This window comes from Zerene cesonia, chromosome 16 (genome assembly GCF_012273895.1).
Source record: "Zerene cesonia ecotype Mississippi chromosome 16, Zerene_cesonia_1.1, whole genome shotgun sequence".
NCBI lineage: Eukaryota > Metazoa > Arthropoda > Insecta > Lepidoptera > Pieridae > Zerene > Zerene cesonia.
In genome coordinates, this window is record NC_052117.1 from 7497973 (window position 1) to 7505852 (window position 7880).

The window sequence follows — 7880 nt, forward strand, 5'->3', positions numbered from 1 at the left end:
CCCTTATATCGTTCTAGATAGGTCACCTGGTGGTTCAAATGACCCGTAATTTTTTCTATATGGGCCTGTAGTCTACTAGCCTAGTAATGCTCGTATTTCGAACGCAATACGCGAGGAGCCATCGGCCACACTAAACTAATATACACTATTCATTGTGCGTTTACCTACTTGCGGTTGTCAATCATTGAAAATTAAGCTATGCTGCAATGTATTACAATTTATGAGATATAAACACTGACATTGACATAATTATGTGTTTATGAATACAACTCGTAATGTTTGTTTATAAAACAAAGTTTCCTCGGTATTACCTGTGAAAAGTATGCCCACCATATGCCAAATTCACTAATGCGATGCTTGCATGTTACATTAAAACATACCACCACTGAAAGATTTTTTTGCCAAAATATGTACGTTTGAATGGATTGCATCTGGCGGCGATATGCCGGCTATGTGTGCTTACATTTCTTAAAAGTTACGCGGCGTCTTAGGCTGTCTCCTCATATTCAACCACCTCCTCTAAATATCATATAGATATTTACGGGAGGTGGGACACTACTTCAAAAATTAGGAGAATATCTTGGTACAAACCAGAGTTTTAATGTGTTTTTTAAATATTCATAATAACGCAATATTAGAACTTCGTAATTTGAGGTCTTTAAATGAAATTAACAAGCAAGTATATAGACACACATTCATTCGTCAAAGCTTTGATTCTTACCCGTTAAAAACAAATAGGGTAGCCATTGTCACAACACTACTTTTTATCCAATTTACTATAATGTTAGTTATATTTATTTAAATATAAATAAAATAACAATTATTCTTTTAAGTGTGACATTAAGTAAACTTATATCTTCCAAATAAGATAATTTAGAATAAAAAATAACCTAAAACTTAAATCAAAAGTTTTGCAAAATATATACTTCAGCTTGACAAGTCTTTCAAAATCTTTTTATTTCGTCTATGAAAGATAATGCTTTAATACAAACTGCTTATATATAATACCTTGTTGACTCATAAATGTGTGACATAATGATAATAAATTTTAAGTTCTAATGTGCACTTATAAAGAGGATTTTTTTTTGTAACGTTTTCATGCAAAAACCACTGGACCCATTTCTAAAATTCTTTCACCATTAGAATGCGGTAGTTTCACTTAGTAACATGGGTTATAATATATGTATCACGGGCTAAGCCAGATCGAACAGGTAGCATTGAATAATCGTATTCTTTCTTCACGAAAGTGAGTTTCCGTAACTAGTTATATGGCGAAGATGTATTTCAAAACAGTTGACTAGATAAATTTGTACCGAACGCAAGAAGGCAACCCCAGAAGGCAAGTAGGTGATCAGCCTTATGGAGCTGAACTTTATATTTTTGTGATAATTGTATAAACGTAAAATAATTTTAATTCTTATTATTTGATTGATGATTCTGTTTCCAAATTTTCGATGTAATGGGGAATCAAGGGACGGGTATGTGAGTTTGGTTTGAAATAAACATATCGATTATTTATGTATTCCATAATCTTACCATTTTTATTTTGTTTATTTTTAGTTGAAAGGTGAATTAAAGGATAAACCGTCCTTTCCATTTACTCAAGAGGGTGGGTCGTAGTTAAACCCAACCTTACTAACATAACCTTTTTTGAAATATAAGATTTATAATAATCTCATGAAGAATACAATATTTGAAAAATTGAGAATGGCTGAATAAGTAAGTTTATAAAAACTAAGTGAGCAACCATCACCGCCCATGAATATTTGCAGATGTGGAACTGGAATGGGCCAGGAAGAGGATACACACAGTGTTCGAAACATTAACATGCTTCTATTTCCCGCTGATCTTAGGTGGGGGAGTAGTACCTTCTGCGGTGCGAGCTGACCCAATTTGTGAGGAAGCGTGCTCAATTCCCACATATAAAAATGTATGAAACTGATATGATAAAAATATTGTTTTATAACATAATACAATTGTCATTATAACAATAAAAGCAAACCAATGCAAACGAAATAAATTAATAGAGCTAAACTATTGTACCGAAGAGGAATAGATATGGAAAATATAATTTACTAATAATCAATCAAATTATAGAATAACAATTATTGTACTGTAACACACTACAATTTCAATAAATTTAACAACAATCAGCGCGATAATTATACACTATATAAATTAATTATTAAAATTGTATGCCATAATTAGCATACTTGTGTTTCGAAATTATCTCTGTTTGTAAAATTCCAATGTACATAATATGAATATCCTATGCTAAATGTTTTATTTTATTTTTATTTCGTTAACATTATGAAACTGGTATTTAATTTCACATTTTGTATTATAAAAAATTATTAAGACCGCGCAGTCGAAGCTGCGGGCAACAGCTAGGCTTGCATAAAATCTTTGGTTAGATTAAAATGATGAATACTTTGAAAATGGGAGTCTTCGACGAGCCATTACTTGAAATCACGCTCATTCCCACAGGAATTTCTTTTGACTACGCGAAACCGCGGCGGATAGCTGGTAACTATACAATGCAATTATTAAAATAAAGAGAGGAAACGATAAAAATCTATGCTATCTTATTCCCATCGAATCCTTAGGGAATTGGAATTCAATTACGAGCGTTCGTTGCGAAAAACTGAATGCGGTCGATTAGGAATTAAGTAGTGGAAAATGTCATGAAAATTTATTCAAGTTATGGAGCTGCATTTCAACTGTTTGAATTTAATTTGCTTCTGCAAATCGATGTGCTTCCGATTAAATTTATTTAAGGCTTTTAAATATTACTTTTTAAATATCTTTGTTGATTAATTATATAGTTTTTATTATATTTTATTGTAGTGTCTCCATGTTTAAAAATTAAATACTATTGAAGCTATTTTTCGCTTCAGACCCAGGTAATTAATGTAAATGCTTTTCAGCTTAATGAATTGATATGCACAAGATTTATTAGAGGAGGATAATCTCTTTTCGTATCATCCATTAAGTTTTTAATTTTTGAGATTATTGTAAGTTTACACGTATATTAGACATATTAAGGACTCTGTAAAGTGTTCGAAACGTTGGTTCATTAATATAATTAAAAAATCGTAAAATTCATTAATGACTTTTAAATATCTGTATTTTAGAATATCAAATTATAAATTTCGCAAACGGCGAACTGTAGTAATAAATTAATTAGTTTTCTTTTTTTTTTACTAAAAAGAAGCTTAATCACGACATTCTATATGAAATAATAGAATAATAATGAAATATAAGTTTTGCCAATTTATAAAAATCATCGGAATATCGTACCGTTTAATATACCGTACCGCATAAACCCCACGGATTATTTTCAAACGAAAAACACATTTACAAACGCTTAAAATGGCCACAAAAATTTCAGCAGCGGGTAATAGTCGCTCGCTATTACAACGATAACTGTTACGTATTACAAGCCTAGTACATAACTATTGCAATGAAATCCATTCAAAGCGTCGGCCGTTTATGGACGTTCAAATAAATCGCGAAAAAGTAACTGCTTTTGAGGTAATGTTATTCAACGGGCGGCTACGGTCGAAAATTTAATTCTCGATTCCGACAATTTCAGAATATCGACGGTCATTATACAATTGGCTGCACGCGACTGCATTAATTTTTAACGGCCCCTTAAGGGACCAAGAGCCTTGTTATACATTCCACGGGCGAAGCAGTGGTTAATTTGATACTGAATTTTTTAATAATTTTCAGAATATCAGACGCGTCTTGTTTCATTTGCTGTGGTAAAAACCATAGTGAAAATATACGTTTTAAAGCCAAACACAATCCATAAAAATATTTTTCATTACACACCTTAACCCTAAATTTCAAATACCTTATCGCTTCCCCTGATGCATAGTTTCAATAATGTTATGACGTGAATGTTGAAATATACCCCATGGGAATAAACAAAATTCCAAATTGACACAAAAGTTATTAAATTTAACACACCCATCCAATCTACGTTCTAACGTTTAAAAACGCACTGAAAGTGAACACAATTACGTAAACAAAGCCATGTTTCCATTTTCGTAAATGTAAGCATTAAATTGTACATTGTCTCTATTCCCGCGCAGTGAAATGTGAACACGTCAAGACTTCCCCAACACGTCGGAAATGCAATCTAGTCAAGACATCTCCTGATTTTGCACTTTGTTACTTCTGTAATTTAGGGTGCTATTGTCTCGGGCCTGATTGATGATATCGCGTGACATTGTTGTGCAATCAACTGCCTACTGGAGAGATTACGTAATCTAATAATCGGAAATCACTTTAAAATGTTAGAACCTTAAACTTTTAGGGTAGTAGCTTGAGTATAAAGAATTGAATATCATGTTTTGATTTCCAATAATTGTTCAATATAAAAGTATTTTAAAGAAAAATGCAGTAAATTCTGTTATAAGCCATAACATTTTATTTTAGATCGCAGTTCTATAAAACTCAACTAATTAGCCGTATACTTCCAAGCTCTTTTCTTAAAGACTGCGTGGGCACCATAAAATTTAAAATGAATTTTATTATGAGTACTTTGTTAGATCCTCCTAGTTTTAAAATACAAAAACAAATCATGCAATACGTTTATTTTTGTTGCTTATAAATAATAATTTTCACTGTAATAAAAGGGCAAATAGGCACACTTGATAAGCAATTGATCTGTTTATTAGCGTTTAGGGGGCTTCGCGATGTGTTGCCGGTCCTTTAAGAGATCATATAAACACTGAAATATATATAAACGCATAGCCAATCTACGACACAGCTGAATATCTGTAGTATGGAATAAAAAAATGGGCAACAACATACGATTAATTTCGTTAATAACCTCTGAAATACAATAGATTCTAGCATATCATTTACGGAGTTGCAAAATCAAGATGTATCGTTAAGCTACACACGTAAAAGCGCCTTTATTTTGTACAGGAAATAAAGTGGCGGATACCTCGATACAGCATGTTATGACATGTTATTTTCACCTCCTGTTCATCAATCATTCATACGCGTTGCGAGTTTGAAACTCATGTGATAGAAGAATGGGAAAATGTTTTGTTTTGCTTTGTTCATGCTGAAAATTGGTAAACGTAACCATTGTTATTGAATGGTATTTAGGTTTGTTATTGTTTAGATTATGGGTTGTGATATATAAACGATTATTATTATAAGTAGATACAGTATGCATGATGTGCTCACTAATGTAGGAATTTAAACAGCAATTATATATACTTTTTCAATACTTCCTTGATCTATTTGTCTCAACACCAATATGTGAACCGAATAAATTAAAAAAAAATTACAATAATATATAATTCAGTTAATGTAAAAACGGGATATACGGGAGGTACAAATAAAAAAACCTCCACTATATAGCGTTGATCTAAAAATAAAAGCACCAATTATCCAGAATTGACAACATGCTACTGTGAAGTAATTGAATTCACTGAGCAGGAATTTTTTGTTACATGCAGAAGTGATTTTAACTATAATTTCATATTATTATAACGAGAAAAGTAATTTATTTAACACAAATAAAAATATGTAACCCCTAAGAATGGGATAAAGCATACATCACATAAATATAAATTTAATTTCTTAATTTCATCTATATATATAAAAGAAAGGAGAGTTATTACACTACTTATAACTCAAGAACGGATGAACCGATTTCGCTGAAAATTTGTGCAGAGGTAGCTTAGAACAAGGAGATGGACATAGGAAAGTTTTTACGGGAACGGGGGCACGCGAGGAAAACCCCGGGTCTATTTTTGCTGCGACTACGCGGGCAAAGCCGCGGGCGGAAAGCTAGTATAATATAAAAATTGGAACATTATATCATGGAAAAACATATCGAATAATCGCAAATAATGTGTAATCAATCCCTTTTAAATTACAGCCATTAAAAATATATTACAGGAACAATTTTAAATCGAAAAATAACTTTTATTCTCGATTAAGCTTAATAGAGTGTTAAATTGCTTTCCTGAAGTACTGTTTAATTGAGGCGAAAGTTAAGCAGGAAACGCACAATAACAGTAATTTAACGGCCAAATTAATTTTTAACGAACAATTATTTGTAAGTGAATTTTACGATCCTAAAGTCATCTATAATTTACTGTTTAGAACATACTTAAATATTCATTAATTCATTAATAGTAATAGTAAATAAGAGTATTATAGTCCTAATTTTTTAAATTAGGATTAGATTTATAAATCTACTAGAAGCTCTTAGAAATTAAAAACTTTTTAACGGATTTTAAACGCGATTTATTCATTATATTATTAACCCGACGTTTCGAACACTTTACAGCGAGCGTGGTCACGGGGAGACTACTAGAAGCTCGTTACGGCTCCGCTCGGATATCAAGATTCCTGTTTTATCCCAAGGGAGCATTTAATCGGGTTAAAAAGTATCCTACCACCCAATTCAGCTCATACCCTGTCTGTACACAAAATTTAATGAAACTCCGTTTAGTAGTTTCAGCGTGATGACGGATAAACCAAACAAACAAACTTTCATATTTATAATATTAGTGTGAAGTGTGATGAGGCGATATTTATTGCTTCTTTATGACACATGACTAAAAATTGGATCAGTGAAACGCATCTGGAGTATGTGCGTAATATGAGATATGGGACATCCCTCTTACTTATTTATGGCAAATTGATGTACAGAAGGAAAGAAATTTGGTTCCTTCCTTATACTTATTTATGAAATAATTTCATTCAATGATAGATAGCAATGCCTAAAAATTAGATATTAAATAAATTGATCTAGCATTTTAGTTATACGATTAGAATCGTTTAATTGACACAAATAAATATCATAACATTACCATCTATAAATGTTATGTTTTTTTTTAATCAGTAAGAAATTAATTCTCTTTTGTGAAAAAAAAAAAATGATAAACCTTAACAATTTAGGAATAAGGTTGAAAATTGTTACCTTATAAAATATCCAACCAGCTAAACTAACCTCAAAACAATGCAAATGTTTCGCGGTCTGCCCACTAGTATCAACTGAGTAGCGATTTGATGTGACTTTTCGCGCACATTCGTCAAATAAATTATGTTGCAGCTCGTTTCATTCAGACATTCTGTGAAATGGCTGGCTTTAGTGCACATGACATTTGGTTTTAGACCAGTTTGTAGTCGTTTTTTGGACCACCTGAAAATATAATATTTTAAATTATAGTGATTCGTTTATTCCGTGTAATCATTTATTTATACTAGGGTAAATACAATTCATAATTAAAACATAAATGATTTTTACAGTAAAGTATTTTAAAAGTAATTACTTTGTACGGCAATGCGTTTGATTTCAATGATTTTGATAAATAAATATGAACATTTGAAATTGTTTACATGGTCCGTTTCCTTATTCTCACCCTACCCGGTCCATTCCTTCTTTCTAACAATCAATCCTTTCTCTATCCCTTACCCCCTTAAAAGCTGGAAGCGCATTCGCAAAGGCTTGGCAGGTAATTGCTTACCATCAGGCGAACCACCAGCTCAGATACACATTATGAAATAAAAAATATGTATTATTGCTAACCGACTTTTCTTCCTTAAGATTAATAAATGTAAAATTTTGGCTATATAAATATATTATGATCTATCAAAATTTAATATCCTTGGCACAGCCAAACCTCTTCTCATTTTCATTCCTTATTATTAAATATAAATTTTGGAAGACAGATCTTTGTACTATAATTGAAACTTAAATTAAACGTTTCTTAATGCTCACAAACAATGTACAATGTTTATAGAATATCTTCTGTTTAATAATTGTTTCCTGCCTTTTGTGTTGTAACTAAGGCGATCGGCTTTCATTTTAGTAACTGAATTTATCCTGACTACGTAGTGTA

General features: G+C 31.5%; 1 protein-coding gene across 2 annotated transcripts in view; it reads right to left on the reverse strand.

Moving 5' to 3' along the window:
- LOC119832877 (ammonium transporter Rh type B-A) overlaps positions 1-7033 on the reverse strand; it is a 40373-nt gene extending 33340 nt beyond the window's left edge. The window contains exon 1 of one of the 2 annotated variants that reach the window (XM_038356681.1): positions 6989-7033. The gene's annotated coding sequence lies outside the window, so the exon portion shown is untranslated. Of the gene's footprint in view, positions 1-6958 lie in introns of both variants that reach the window. The other variant, XM_038356680.1, reaches the window with a different exon arrangement.
- Positions 7034-7880: the final 847 nt, after the last annotated feature.